At 39.9% G+C, this 15,935-nt stretch overlaps 1 long non-coding RNA gene across 2 annotated transcripts; it reads left to right on the top strand.

The window, feature by feature from the left end:
• Positions 1-5,167: 5,167 nt before the first annotated feature.
• LOC138119763 (uncharacterized) lies at positions 5,168-8,387 on the top strand. 2 transcript variants are annotated; one of them, XR_011155611.1, is made up of 4 exons: positions 5,168-5,251; positions 5,414-5,470; positions 6,513-6,617; positions 7,027-8,387. It is a non-coding gene; the product is annotated as an uncharacterized lncRNA (long non-coding RNA). The 2 variants fall into 2 exon arrangements; XR_011155610.1 differs by lacking the exon at positions 5,168-5,251 and having other exon boundaries at positions 5,281-5,470.
• The last annotated feature ends 7,548 nt before the right edge of the window (positions 8,388-15,935 follow it).

Here is a 15,935-nt window from a genome sequence, read left to right as displayed (position 1 = left end):
TTTTCTGCTCAAATATTCTCAAATACTCATCTAAATTAAACTGAAGATATTATTTTCAAGTCACATAAATACTTGAAACACAAAATTTGCAAAAATCTATTGAGATCACGATTGCAATGAGAGTCATGGAGGGTGTATTACTGCTGAAAAGTTTCAAATAGATGGAGCATGTAGTGGATGTGTAGGGGTGTTTTGACCAATTTCTCAAGTTGAAGAGTCAGATAGAAAGTCTCCTTAGTTCTATTTAAGTGCTTAGACCTAAAACATTAAAATCTTTCCTCAAATCTGAAAGATGATGTGGAGCATCTTCCCACCATTTTACCTCTGGAGTAAAACTGGAGTGAATGTTCGTTTTGCAGTCATTTGCAGGCTCACCATCTTTGTAGAATAGTTGTGTCTGTTGGATGATATTCACTCCTGATTAAAGGACCTCCAAAAAGACTATTTACTGAGAAAGCTCAAGATCTCTTACAAATTGATTTACGGAGGGGGGCTGAGAGTGCTGCACAAAGAGTCACAGTGGAATCCCAGCCTCACTGGTCTTTAAGACACAAACTGACTCCAGCAGGACCTGGATTTTATCCATCCATCTCAGTGAGGCTCTGCACATCCTCAGCTGATCGAGTTGCTTCTGTGAATCAGATTTCCAGGTGTAAGTGGAACTCAAATGTCTTGCCAGACTCCTGCTGACATTTTGCACAGAGGAGGTTTTTCTATCAGGAGTTTTCACTGATTAGGAAATGGTGAAAGAATATCTGATGACAGCCTTATCTCGTACATTACTATATGTCCAGAAATAAAACATCTCTTAAAGTAAGTCATTGTGATTGTGATACTTCTTTAGGTGAAGATGAAAACATTCTAAGTAAATAATGCCCCTTCTTAAATCTCTTTGTTTAGCTTCAGATAATCTTTCCGATAGGTGAAAAGCTACCACGATTAAAAAAATATTTTTAAAAACTTTTCACCCCTTTTTCAGATTTTTTCGTATGAGTTCCTGAAGTACCCTGTCCACTTGACAGCAGTTCTGTAAGTTTTAAGTGATCTTCAGTATTTCCACTGCACATATAAATGTGTTCTTATATCAATTTACTTGGACTTGAGACAAAATAAGCCTTAAAAATTTGGCTTTGGGTCAGGTTCTGAGAATTCTCAGTTTACCAGTCTATCTTTTCTCTTAAGAGGCGTTGAAAGCCTCATAATGTTTGACTTTCAAACTTGAATATTGGCCATTTTTAGCCCAGAGAAATGAAATAAATATTTATTGCCAAATTTGTATTGGCAGCTTTTAAGTCACAGGTGAGATCGGGAGCGGGCGAGGTGGCCAGATGCAGTGCCGACAGAGCTCAGGAAAGCAACTGCCAGAAAGAACAGGTGCCAAAGAGTGAGCCAGGAGAGGGCTGGGAGCATCTCTCCTTAGCATTGACAAGGGAAATGGGCAGCAACTGAAGCAGAGAGGCTGCTGAAGGGCACTGCCAAAAGGCAGGGTAACGAGAGCTCTGAAAACCAGAGGAGAGGGGACATTAACCCTGCCACATCGTTTAACTCTCCCATGTAATTAGGCTACGGTTTTTCAGATGTAAAATATAGGGTTGGAGGAAGGCAAGACAAACCCTCAGAGTCTCTACAGATCAGTGACAAATATATAAAGGAGTCAGACTGCCCCAGAAGATAATTTTATTGCTCATGGTGTAGAGTTGCCACTAAGAATTTCAAACTACTTAGACAAGGTTTTAAAAGGAGGGGGGAAAAAAGCTTTCCTGCTACAATGAGCACTCGGTACGTATTTGTATGCTGTGTACAGTATGAGCTAAAGCATACCATATATTGTTTTTGTTATTCCACACGTTGTCAACAGCCCACTTGAGATATCTGCCACCTGAATTATATATTGATAAGTTAGCTACCACTGGAGCTAGTTTGTTTATTGTTTCAGAATCTTATGTCCCTATGAAATGCTGTGTATATATATATATCTCTATACTGTAAAAAGAAGTAATATCGCAGATGCTGGTTTTGTATTTATGAAAGACATTGAAAGTATGGCTTAAAGTATATCAATTATTTGTCACTCTTCACCATTTGTATATTAATAGTAAAGATACTTTTACTTTAATGAAGTGTTGTAGTTACATTTATTTTTGCTGTCTTTCTGTCAAGATGTCTGATTCATTAGGAGTCTCATTTCCAAAAAGAAACATACCCTTTATTTTACCCCCATTATAGAAGTACTGAATAATGCTCACACAGACCTGCAATTTATTATTCTCTCTTCTGTCAAAATACATCTATTGTTAGCATCCTGTCTCCAGCTGAGCTTGAGGCCCATTATGATCATCCCCAATAGATAATGTGCTGATAGATAATATTTTTTTCAAACAATGCAAGTGTGACATTTTAGAGGTATTTCGTTTATTCCAGAGAAAAATATATTATTGACAGAAGCCACCTTATTTTGCCAAACCTAGAACCTTCCAAAAGTCTTGTAACTGTGTCAGCACCACCCGGAGCTGGCGAAAACAGGTTGGACATAGCCTGCAATGAAATGGGCTTTTACTGCAGTGCTGGTTTTTATTCCACTTAGATGGAAGATGGGCAAAGCACAGCCCAGAGAATATAGCTCAGCCACTTCCCTGAAATGGCAGAAGGATGTCTGTGGCATGCATTTTACCACCAATAAAATGAAGTAACACAGGAGAAACTTTCTAGATTGTGTGTTCATGCCTAAGAATCAGTTTTCTGAGTGCAACCTAAGCTCTCAAAAACCACATCAGCCTAAGAATGGGGGGCAGTATATAGGAGAAATGTATTTTTTCACCCAACAAAAATCTTCTCAGCTGCATCTTCTTCCTTCCACAGATCCTTAAGCTCTGCCACTGCAGATGTCTTAGGCCTGTGCTTCCCTAAGTGTCAGTGGCAGCATTAACAATTAGCAAAAATGTCTCTTTCTGTTGAAAAACTGAGCATGAGGGAACTGCTTCAGTGTCCTGTTAACAGCAGCTTGTCTCCGAAAGTTTTTCATATAATCATATTTCTTGGTCATAAAAAACCCCCAGATGTCCTCAAATGATGCACAAATTTAGTTCAGATCCCTTGAGCCAATTGGTTCAGTGTGCTGGCCACAAGAGAGGTTTCCCCTTTAATTTACAGGTGAGTATTAATACAATTATTGCAAATTGCTGCTAATAAAAAGTTAATGTATAACATCTTCATAAACTGATTCAAATTTTTAAAATTTAACCTTGTCAAAATATATCATGCTTTCACATGTTTCAGACATTACTCCAAATACAAGATAAAATACTTAAAATTATATTCAGGTACCTTGATAAGGACAATTTGTTTATCCATGTCATTTCTAAATTAGATACAGATAGCACTGCACCAAGAAAACCCAAAAAAAAATGAAAAAATGTGTGACACTTTGATTCTTGGCAAAAGAGGACTAAACTTCTCATTTGATCCCTAGCAGATCCTGAAAAACAAGCTGTATTTGTAAGCTCATTCCTATATGGAAAATGCTTTTTTGGGGGGATATGGTTAAAACTTCTTCATTGATTTATTAAATACTTTCTAGAAAAACCTAAACCTCTAAACTGTGTCAGAATTTAGTTTCTGTAAAAATCCTTTATGTTGCAAAAAGATAAAACTATCTTTGTCTGGTTAAACAATGCAATGAAACCCATCCACAGACAGTGCTAGTATAAAGCAATGTCAGTGGTGTTGCTGAGAAAGCAGAATGAATCACATCTGGCAGGAGAGTGATCAGGTCAAGCACAAATTTGTAGAATTCTTTCAGGCAATCTGATGATAAGGAGAAAAAAAAAGTTTTAAATTAAAAAGAAAAGCTTTTTCTAAGCAAATGCCATCTTTTAGGACTAAACTAGGGAGTAAGAAATGATAATCTAATTATTTTAAAATCTAAAAAGGAGTTTCATTGTCATAGACCACAACATGATGAATAAATTTTACATTGACACTTATTTTTGTCATAGATCATGGAAATAAAACTTCATCATTAACTTGTACTTAAAGGCCTAAATAATCTCTAATCACAAGAAATAGACGTTGCCATGTACTGCTATACATTTTCCAAAACCTTCAGAAATAAACATTAGGATTTTTTAAAGAATTGTTTCAAATTGATTTATGAGTCCCAGATATCTTTAAGAAAAAAAGAATTTGGAGAAAGTAATGACACTTTTGCATGGTGTACTGCAAATTTAATTGACAAGGCACTTGCACTGAAATTCAAACTACTGTGTGATAAGTAGCACAGAATAAAAGTGGTGAAGTATTTTAGAGGTTTCCGATGCAAAGCTTTTAATTATAGACAACTTTTGTAATGAGGCCATTCCATAATGGGATGTGTCAATTGTTGCACTGAAGTAATGGTTCTGCCCTTCTTGGAATTCATGCCATGCCCATCTGCAGCATTTTTTTCTACCCTTCTTTCTGTAAAGTATATACTCAGTAGAAAGTAGAATCTTTTGAAAAATTAAAGTCATTTACTCTGCAAAATATGATTTTTGTTTCAAATCAAAATATGATTTTGCATACAGGAAAACAGACAAAAACCACTTGTTTTTGGTGATATAATCTGGTGATATAATACTCAGATATTATTATCACTGCCATGCACATCGTCACTTGTGTTTTTCAGGTCAACATAAACTCCCAAAGCTGAAACATCCTACTGCTAGCTGAAGGATCCATGGTCTTGTCTTACGCTGCAGGATCCATATTTTTTGTGTTATGCTGAAGGATGGGGACCTAAACATGATGCATATTTGATCAAAGAAAGTGTTTGATTGATTTCTGAGAATTTGATTCCAGCATCAGTCTAGGGCTTCTGAAGATACCACTCTCTGCTGGATATGGGCTTAAGAAGGAAGCAGTAATGTAGAGGCATAAAAGCCACTCCATCAATTACTGATGAATTTGCTGTTAACTCCATTAACTAAAAATACCCATAAAGCCCATGAAGCAACTAGAAGTTAGTATTAGATTTCTCTGATGTTGTTGAAATATAACCAGTGTCAAGGTGCCATGATGTCTGGCAACTCCCTGGCACTGGAGCATTGGGGGACCCATGTGGGGTCTGGGAGGGTTTGGCAGCTAGGGTGCCTCCCACCCTCCTTATCCCAGGAACAAGACAGCCAGGACAAGGGGGAGGAGTAGGTGAGGCAGCCTCAGCCCCAGTGATCCTACAGAGGTGATGCAAGGCCAAAATCAAGCCAGGATCCAGCTGGTGTGTGAGTGCAGCTGTGGTGGGAACAGGCTTTGATGGTCCTGGGAGGTTGATAGGAGTTTTGGGTTGTGGATAAGGTGGGGGGAGTTCTAAGGCCAGTCAGAGTTCCCAGAGCCTGAAGGCTTAGAGAAAAATTTCACAAAGAAAGTAATTTATTCTCAGATCAGGTTAAAGGTTTAGAAGGAAACAAAAAAAAAGGGTTTTGAAGATGGGAATTAGGTAAGTGCTCATTGCTAACATGTTAAAGCAGTAAGATATTGATTATCCTGGTGTTTCAGATTAAGCATGATTCTCAGCTGAGAAAAATACAGTGCTATAAGTAGACTGATCATACTTTTTGCAGATTGGTTTTATTTTATATGAGATTCTTGGGAGATAAGGTCTTTATAGTTTGTAATTTGTTTTAGGTGAGAGAGCAATGAGAAAGGCTGTAGCACTGGATTAGGGATCAGAGGGTCTGATTCCCATTTTGGGTGACAGTTGCTTGGATTGAGCAAATCAATTGACAGGAAAGTGTAATGTTTCTTTTCCTCTCCTTGGCTATTTTGTGCTAAAGATTTATGGATCCATTTATCTTACTGATTTCAGTAAGACCATTCTCAATAAATATAAGAACAAGCATAAACTCTTTGCCAGATTTACAGCTTAGATTAAAAGTGGGTTTTGCTGTGTTTTGTGAAAAATCCTTCTCCTGCTGATTCATGGAGTGTGAGTGTGTTTGTGTTTGAACATATTGGAGCATTCAGCTCTTGCAATACACCTGTTACTGAGCACACATTTAACACCTGAGTTGGTACCACCATCTGAGCACGAGAGCAATAGCCAAATCCTGAGAAGAGAATATGTCCTGTGTAAGATATTTAAGTGGCAATCAAGACAAATTAGAACTATTGTCAATAATTGTGATGTTAACTTCACCCAAAAGAATTGTGAATTCTTTATCAAATTATGAGAAACTGAATGTCTCTGCTTAGCTTCCCAAACCTCTGCTGTATAAACATATTATGCTGCCTGTTGAGACATATTCCTCTGAAGAGTTGGCAGCAACTTCAATGTAAAAGGACAGCCATGAATTAATTTATTGTTCAGAGAACAGAAATAATATCTTCCTATACCACATCAACCAAATTTCCCTGAAGTGCTTGAGTAGCTTAACAGACAACAAAAGAAACATTAACTTATCCTAGCTAACCTATCTTAAAATTCTTTGCTATCTGAAACAGCAGAATTAACCTCTTCTAGGATTTTTTTTCTTTACTAGGCCTTTTGAGGGCAGCACTACAACTCTCAAGGGGTCAAACAAATGCAGGTGTGGTGTGACTATTTTGCAGCTGGCTGGTGCCTGCAGCTTTGCACTTTCCCAGAGGTAAGTAAGTATGTTCGGGTGTTGTTAACACCTTCAGCATTCTGGCCTACGTAACATGCACCTGTTCCTGTAATGCTGAGCACAAACCCCAAACTTTTCTTTTCTGCAAACAATTCATTGCCTTCCTCTCAGGCTCTATTTCACTAATTTTTCTGACAACTGCATAGCACCTATGTGTGCTGCAAAGCTCTGCTGAGGTGGAATTTTTGCATAGTCCAGACAAATTATATTCCCTGCATATTTTCTCTTTATGGATTTTTTTAGAGTAGCTGTAAGGATGGATTAAGCTCAATTTATGTAATTGAACATTTATTCCGCTATGTAAATTTTTCTCTGTCAAGCTTGAATCATGAAAAAGGACAAACATGAGAAGCATACTGTGTTTTCCTGTTCCCTTCTCTGTGAACAGATCTTCTCTTTGGACCACTTATGGATCTATTGACCGAGGAGCCTATGGCATGACCTCCTGTTCTTCCTGTACTTGTGGTTATGACTCCATTGCTTCAATTTCAAAAATGTGTCAGGCAGACAGGTTGTGTTAGAATTTTTGTGGTTTACTTCACTCATTTAGCTGAGCAAGCAGGCATGTGGTAACAACATGCTGGACAATCAAGTATATCCATCTTTAGAAGATTTGGGCTTTTTCTTAGCAATTAATCCCTGAGCCAGAAGTGCCCTTTGGGCAGATCGACTGGAAATGGACTGGGTGGACTGGCAGGCTTTGTAGAGTTTTACTCAATTTGAATATTTGAGCAAACTTATCTGTTGGAATACAGCTGATTTCTTTTTAAACTGATTTCCATTTATTTGGCTCTTAGTAGACATGTTTGTGGAATGACCATATAATCCATGCATCTCAAAAAACTTTACTACAATAAAAAAACAGGACTCTATTTTATGAATGGCTAATTTGGGGACCTTTGAACACTTCCTTTTGTTAAGTCTCACTCATATCACTTCAAATTAGTTGAGACCAGGCTGGGATTTTCTAGAAGCCTTCCTGCAGCCAAAAAAAATCCATTGTATTTAGTAATATAAGATACTCTAAAAATTAGTTCCAACTCATGTTAAAGCTGATTTCTGTCCTGTGTTTTCCTTATAGCCAAATTGGTCACTGTTTATTTGCCTCTTACAAGGAGTCTGTGAACATGAGGTTGTCAGTCTCTTGTCTGGGTGCTAGCATCTGTAACCACATATATGTTAAAATCTAGAAATTTGCCATGACAGCTTCAGTCTCTTCTCCTTACTCCCTCTGAGCCACTGTACACAAAATGCCATCACATGGTACTGCATTTAGAACTGCAAGGAATAATTCTTGACTTTAAAAGAAATTTCAGCTTGTAAAGATATACTATACATCTTGATTTCATCAGTTATTTTTATTAGGCTCAAAACATAATAGCAGTGTAATTTAAGGTTTTATTAGATCTGAGTTGGGATGGATGCAGATGGCTTACACACAGCCTGTACACACAGCTTCTCTTCCTCATTTTTATGCTCTACTACGCATTACTCTGCCATAGTATGAAGAGGTAACATTTTCTCAAAGCAAAGGTTTACAGCTTGTTAGATACAGGCAGATAGATATGGATTGTTTGCTTTGTTATTTTTCTTAGCAGTTTAATTTTCTTAGTGAGATAAATATATACCTGCACATGAATTAAGATTGATTCATCACTTGCTACAAAATATATCAGAAATAAACATCGTATTTGCTTCCTTTCCATCACAATATTGTACCAGCTTGACTTCTTTTGCCAGAAAACCTCCTCAGACCATCCAGAACTGCCAAAACATCTGAGATAATACACATTAAATTACAGTATTATAAAGATGAACCATCTGTGCTAAGGTTTTTTCAGTGTTGCATGGGAATGAAAATAGGAATATGACAAATCCCAGATAGGTTGTTAAAAGACCTAATATGATATAAGTAAATTGAGCTAAGTCAGTCCATGGTATGGTTAAATAGCCATCACAGATTTTACCACCTACAGTTAAACCCCAAAGTAGAAAGACTATGTCAGATATGCTGTGGAATCTACACAGAGCAAAGGAAAGTAAATTGATTCCACTGGTAATTTTACCAAAGCTTTGCTTTTGTGATGGAACCCAAGTCAGTTCCCATTTAAGGTGTCTAGAAGTAGGCTTTCTGTTGTGCTTTAGTCCACAGTAATAGAAAGGATGATGGACAATCTTCACTGTTAATACTGATTCACTGCGCAGGTTTTCTCTTACGTCTTCCACTTAACTTCAGTAGACCTGTGTTTGTACAGGTATAACTCATTCCTAAATACTGCAGTCTGTCTAAGCTTCCTCTCACACTTGGAGCAACAAAGCTGGTACAGAAAATGAAGAGCACCCACAGCTGGTGCTTTATATTAATTGATGGCTTATATATAGGTCTGTCTGTGAGTGGAGGTTTTGCCTAAGACTTCTATGTACACATATTTTGAGCTAGGTCTGCTACATTTGCTAAGCTAAAAATAATTTACTAGTATGCAAGAGTTAACATAGCATGCTAATTTAAAGGTATATAGGATTTTTTAATATTCACTAGAAGGATTTTTACCTTTTGTTGGAGATAATTAACATCCTTCACTTGTGCAGCAGCATGGGGTGGGGAGAGGGAGGGAAGGCTGAATAGAGGGAGAAGAAAAGTTTTCACTGCCTAGTTACTTATTATCCTAATGACGTTCCTGATGGCTTAAATAGCAATTCATTGTATACAAAATGCTAGCCAGTGATACAGAAGAATTTCTGTTCCATGCATACTGTGTTTATGTAAGAAAATGAAGCAGGAAAAAAGTGAAGCAGGAAGGCAGAATGAAAAGTTGGACAGTGAGCAGCTGGAAAGAGAGTGTCCCTTAAGAAGGAAGTTGTGGGTTCATTTTTCTTTTTCTTCCAGTTAGAAAATAACCTCTTCTTCTGTGATCCAAGTAAGTGCTTGTTCACTTGGTGTGTGATTTCATGTGTTAACAAAGAGAGGATGATGAGACACCACAGCCATTAGATTGATCTCTCTTTGTATGGATAAGACGATTCTAGATTTAGTTGGGAGCAGGATTGTCCACCTCCAATTCTCTCTGAGCTACAGCTTAATCAACAGAAGTTCCTTCTCTTCTCACCCATTTTGTTGCCCACCGACCACAAACACAAACCAACAGAGAGTCAGTTTATGCGGTGCTTTATTCAGGGCCCGGGGACCTGGGGACTAGTGTCCCAAATCAGGCTTCCCAAAGGCCTATCGTTTCACTCAGCTCTTTATACAGTTTCAAACATTGGCACACATACAAGATTTAATCTTCAAAGTAAAACATACATCACAAGGATTAACAATTGATAATCATACCCTACGCCATATCTCTCTATGGTTGTCTAGTCTTAGATAATGCTCAACGAGCTCCTACCACTGAAATCCCCCTTGCATGCAACATATATCAACCCAGAACAATTTACTTTTAGACAGGTTCACCGTGCCTAGCTAATTCACTAACGGGTTCACCATGCCCAGCTAATTCACTAACGGGTTCACCATGCCCAGCTAATTCACTATTCCTAACCTCCCCACCCAGTACATTCTATTCCTGTTTCCCCAGAGAACTATTTCTACACCTGAGGCCTTACAGCCTAGCAGAGCCTTAGCCTTACTACTTCTAAAATCCAATATCCTATCCTTTTTGTAACAAGTCCCCCCTTTTGAGCATCCTTCGAGCTTCTTCTGGGTTCGCAAGGATGCTCAACAATTCATGTCGCTGTTTCGCGATAAGCAGGAGGTGGAACGGCTGGTTCTGCCAGGACTTCTCTTCGCATTATCGCCTTCATTATTCGCCGAGTATGTTGACCTTCCTTGACAATCATTCCTAAAAGACACTTATATACTATTAAGGCAACTAAAATGATTATAACAATCATGATTCCATATTGTACAATTGAGGATATCCATCCGGACATCCGAATTCCCAGGGAGCTGAACAGTTCTCCAACCCAATTGTGTTCTGCCTCTTTCTGAATATCATTCACCTTTCCTTCAATCCGTTCTAATTGACTTATATCCTTTTCTACTTCTTGTGTAACATTCGGGATGTGAATGCAGCAATGGTCGTCTCTACCATGCAGATATCCACATACGCCATGCTCCTTCAACAATATCATATCTAGAGCCATCCGATTTTGAATTGTCATTCTAGACGTAGCTTGTAACTGCAGATTTAAGTCCTTGAATCCCTTCTTGGTTACAGATGCTAACCTTTCTGTTTGTCCTAACAATTTGTACAACATTTCCCTGTTTCGATATGATGATATTTGTGCAAAGAGAGATTCTAATACCCACCCAAATTTAATTCCTGAAGAAGGTTCATGCCAATCTTCCCCTTCTTCTAACCCTATGTCCCCAATTTCCTGACTTATATCTCGCTTATGTCTTATTTGTATTTCTGAGGCCGTCAATTTTGTCGATTTCCAGAAAGGACAAAGAGTTGGAACTCCTAAAGTAATTTGTGTAGTTGGACCATCTACCGGCATATGAGTGGTCCAATGTCCATGACCCATTACCCAAACTAAATTTCCTGGAGCTCGGATTGATGTAGTTTTACAGTTTAACTCTCCTTCTGTATTTTTGTCTGTTATCGTGTGGTTATATCCCCTACATTCACAGCCAAATCTCAAAAGTACCTTTACCGGCAGTAGACTCACAGACTCACTTGGGCTGTCACAAGTGAAGACCTCAGTGCAATTCCAATCGGTCATCCTAGGTGCATCTTTCCTCCAACTATCCTGTTCTTGATAGGTCTTTGAGTAAGTTTGATTTTTCCGTCCCTTCCAATGAATACACCATTGAACTGTTCCTATATAACTATAAGTTTCCAACAAACTAGGTCCCCAGATTGTCTGCCATTGTTCCATGGTAGTTGTGTTTGTAACATTCTGGCATGTTATTTCAAAATATTGTTCAGTTGCCGGGACTTCTCGTGTTTGCCTCTCATCGTATTCACACCATCCTACTCCCTGGAATCTTCCGATTCTGGTAAATACAGCATTTGGAAGCTTATAACAATCTGCTCGAGTCCTCGGGGTTTTCCTCCTTATCACATTTGTCCGATTAACCAATTTAGTTCGGCTCCTAATCTCCTGGGTACAACTTAAGGTAACTGTTCGATTAGATGCAGGCATGTCTGGAGCTGGTATAATTCCCCATGGTATAGGGTCTCCTGCCGCATGGGGCAAAGGCAGACATGCAGTGATTGCTGATACATTTTGTGTTTGCCCAAAATCCCTAATTAAACCCACAATCAGATTCTCTGGTTTGGTTTGGATTTCATCCTCTAGTACCTGCCGAGTCACCCTTGTTCTTTCAACATAAACACTAATCATCCCGGCTGCCCACCAATCATCTCGAGCAACCCAACACCAGTATTGTCCATTATCTTGCTGTTCCAGGACCTCTTTAATTACTAACACTATTTCTTGGGGTTTTCTTTTAATTTGATATTTCCCTTGAGCCACCAAGCTTTGTCCTCCAAACCACCATTCATACTCAGTATAGCTTTCGGTTGGTATCCTACATCTTAAAACCAAATCCTGCCCTTCCTTTGCGTTATATATTTCCTGTTCAGGCTTGATTCCTTGCTCCTGTTGTAATACCACTTCTACCTTCCTGACCCCATAACCTCCACTATCACCACAAACGATAACACAAAGATATTTACCCTCCGATCTACCAATCTCTGAGTTCGTTATATTCAACCATCCCCTGTTCTCATTTCCCAGCGTCCACCAACTTGTCCCTTGTACCTGTGGATTCCACATTTCCAGTGTCGTGTTCCATTTCCACCATTTCATTCTAATCTGTTTCTGACACCCTGTCTTAAACCTATGAGTACATTTTATTCTGAGGGGAGGTCCGTCCCACATATCTACTTTCCCATTTGGGAGATTCACCTGGACCTTATTTTCTGATTCTGTTTGGGAGATATTTAAAATGTCAAGATTTACGAATCCATAATCATAAGTCCCTTTTATCCAAACCACACAAGCGTATTTTCCTGTTCTGGCTTTTGTTATATTGGATATCTGCAGGGTAATCCTACCTTTTTGCTGCTTCTCATCCCAGACCGTTTCTACTCCTTTATCGGGAATTTGATCCTTGGTGATCCATTTCCATTGTGCCCTGACTCTGTCCCGTCCAGCTCCCTGATCATCGACAAACAAACATGTAAGATTTACATTTGAATTCTCCGGTACCCACACCCTTGATTCAGGTATTGTGATTTTAACAAAGGTTTCAACAATTATTATTTTACTCAAGAGTAACAACAACAGCATTAATTTTTGGCTTTGAACACCATTCTGGTGGGAGATAGGGGTTCCACCGACCATCGGGAGGGGACCTTTTTGACCCGCGTGTAATGGATCCAGCTGTTGATCCCGTCGACCTTGACGGCGGTGTAAGTTGTCATTATCACTTGATGGGGGCCGTCCCATGTTTCCTTCAGAGGTTCCACCGACCAGTTCTTCACGTAAACTTGATCTCCTGGGTGAATATCGTGAGCAGGAGTGTCCAGAGGTAACGGTCGATTCCACTCCAGCGTGGATCTCAGTGCTGCAAGGGTCTTATTTAAAGACAGAACATAATTTACAATCATCTGATCCCCAATTACATGTGGGTCCCCTTGATAGGTTACAGCATGATATGGTTTGCCGTACAAAATTTCATACGGACTTACCCCTATCCTTTCTCGTGGTTTAATCCTAATCCTCAGAAGGGCTAGAGGCAATGCTTGGGGCCACTGTATTTTAGCTTCTTGACAAATCTTTTTAATTTGATTTTTCAGAGTTTGATTCATTCGTTCCACCTGACCACTAGATTGAGGTCTCCAGGGGGTGTGTAAGTGCCACTGAATTCCCAGAATAGTAGAAACTTCCTGCACGATCCCTGCAGTAAAATGTGGTCCTCTATCTGATGATATTCCTAAAGGAACCCCAAACCTTGGAATGATTTCCTTGAGAAGGGTTTTCACTACCTCCTTGGCCTGATTCGTCCTGCAAGGGAAAGCTTCGGGCCATCCCGAAAAGGTGCACACATAAACTAGTAAGTACTTGTATGCCTGAGATTTTGGTAACTCGGAAAAATCTATTTGCCAATAATCCCCTGGTTGTGGCCCTACACGTATTTTCCCCATTTGGACCTGTCTTCTAACCAACGGGTTATTTTTAATGCAGATCGGGCAGGTGGCATTTATTCTTTTGGCCATTGTTATCATCGAATTAGAGAGTACTATTTTCTTTAGATATTCTACCAATGCTTCTGCACCACAGTGGAGTTTGTTATGTTCAGTTTCCATGACTACTTTCATCAATCCTACTGGCAGTATAACTTGTCCGACCGGTGTTACATACCATCCTACAACATTCCTTCTTGCTCCAGTGATTTGTGCCAACCGTTCATCCTCCGGAGAGTAGCACGGTTTCTCTTCTAAATAAGGTGCAGCGGGATTTTCTCTTGTCGGTATCAGAGCCATTTGAGTCCAGACCAATCTGGCTGCCCTTTTCGCAGCTTCATCTGCCATCCGATTCCCCTGAAATTCTTTCCCGGAGTCTGCTTGATGACCTCGGACATGCATGATCGCTACTGCTTTAGGTAAGTGTACAGCTTCCAGCAACTGAATTATTACTTCCTTATGTTTGATCTGTGAGCCTTGAGAGGTCAAAAGTCCTCTTTCTTTCCACAAAGCCCCATGGATGTGAACCACACCAAATGCATACTTTGAATCAGTCCAAATGTTTACTTTCCTGTCTTTACTAAGGACCAATGCCCTTACCAACGCCCATACTTCTGCTTTTTGCGCTGAAGTTTCTGGAGGCAGTGCTTTAGCTTCCACTATTTCTTGGAGTGTCACCACAGCATACCCTGCATACCTGGTTCCATGCTCCATAAAACTGGATCCGTCCGTGAACAGCTCCACATCGGGATCTGCCATCGGGACATCTTTCAGATCCTCACGGCTGGCATACACTTGTTCGATCACCTCCACGCAGTCATGCTCCAGTTCTCCTTCCTCTTGGGTGGACCTGAGGAATTCTGCTGGATTGAGATGGTTGGTTATTTTTAATTCAACATCATCTTGTTCCCGCAACTGAGCCTGGTACTGCATCATTCTGCTGGAGGAGAGCCAATGCCCCCCTTTTTGTTCCAAGACGGCTATGACCATGTGAGGTACATATACCGTGATGTGTTTTCCCAGCGTCAGTTTCCGTGCTTCCTGAATTAGGATTACCGTAGCAGCCACTGCTCGCAAGCACCCCGGCCACCCTCCGCTCACCATGTCCAGCTGTTTCGAGAAGTACCCCACGGGCCTCTTCCATGACCCCAATCGCTGTGTGAGTACTCCTAAAGCTAATCTCTGCCTTTCATGCACATACAATTGAAAGTCTTTTGTCAGGTCTGGCAGACCCAGGGCGGGGGCCTCTTTGAGTGCTTGCTTTAATTCCTGGAAAGCCTTGTGCTGTGTCTTACCCCACTTGAATTCGGGTTCCTTGATTGTTTCGTACAGTGGTTTGGCCATGAGTCCGAAATTCGGAATCCACAGGCGACACCAGCCGACCATCCCTAGGAAAGATCTTAATTCCTGATTATTTCGTGGTACAGGGATTGCACAGATGGCTTGTATGCGATTCACCCCTATTCTCCTGACTCCTTGTGATATTTCACATCCCAGATAAATTACCTTCTGTCGCACCAGCTGCGCTTTTTCCTTGGATACTCGGTATCCTGCCTGACCCAACATGTTTAATAGTTCAATTGTTAACTTTAAGCACAGTCCCCGCTCCTCTGTTCCCAGGAGTATGTCATCCACATATTGTAAAACAACATAAGAAAAAGGAGACTCTTTTACCTTGGTAGTTTTCCATTCCTCTAACTCCTTTGCTAGCTGGTTTCCAAAAATGGTGGGTGAACACTTAAATCCTTGTGGCAACCTGGTCCATGTTAACTGTCGCTTGCGGCGAGTGTCTGGGCTTTCCCATTCAAAGGCAAAAATGTATTGACTCTCGGGGGCCAGTGGGATGCAGAAGAAGGCGTCTTTTAGATCAATCACTGTGAACCATTGAAAATTCTCAGAAATCGATGTTAACAATGTATATGGATTGGCCACCACCGGGTGTATATCTTTGGCAATTGCATTTACTGCTCTCAGGTCCTGCACCAACCTGTATTTCCCATTTGGTTTCCTTACCGGAAAGATTGGAGTATTAAATTCTGATTCGCATTCTTGTAAAATCCCTAATGCTATAAATTGTGTGATCATTGGGGCAATTCCT

This window comes from Aphelocoma coerulescens, chromosome 1 (assembly GCF_041296385.1).
Source record: "Aphelocoma coerulescens isolate FSJ_1873_10779 chromosome 1, UR_Acoe_1.0, whole genome shotgun sequence".
Classification (NCBI taxonomy): domain Eukaryota; kingdom Metazoa; phylum Chordata; class Aves; order Passeriformes; family Corvidae; genus Aphelocoma; species Aphelocoma coerulescens.
Note: the sequence above shows the minus strand (reverse complement) of the source record. Positions and strands in the feature narration are given on the sequence as shown.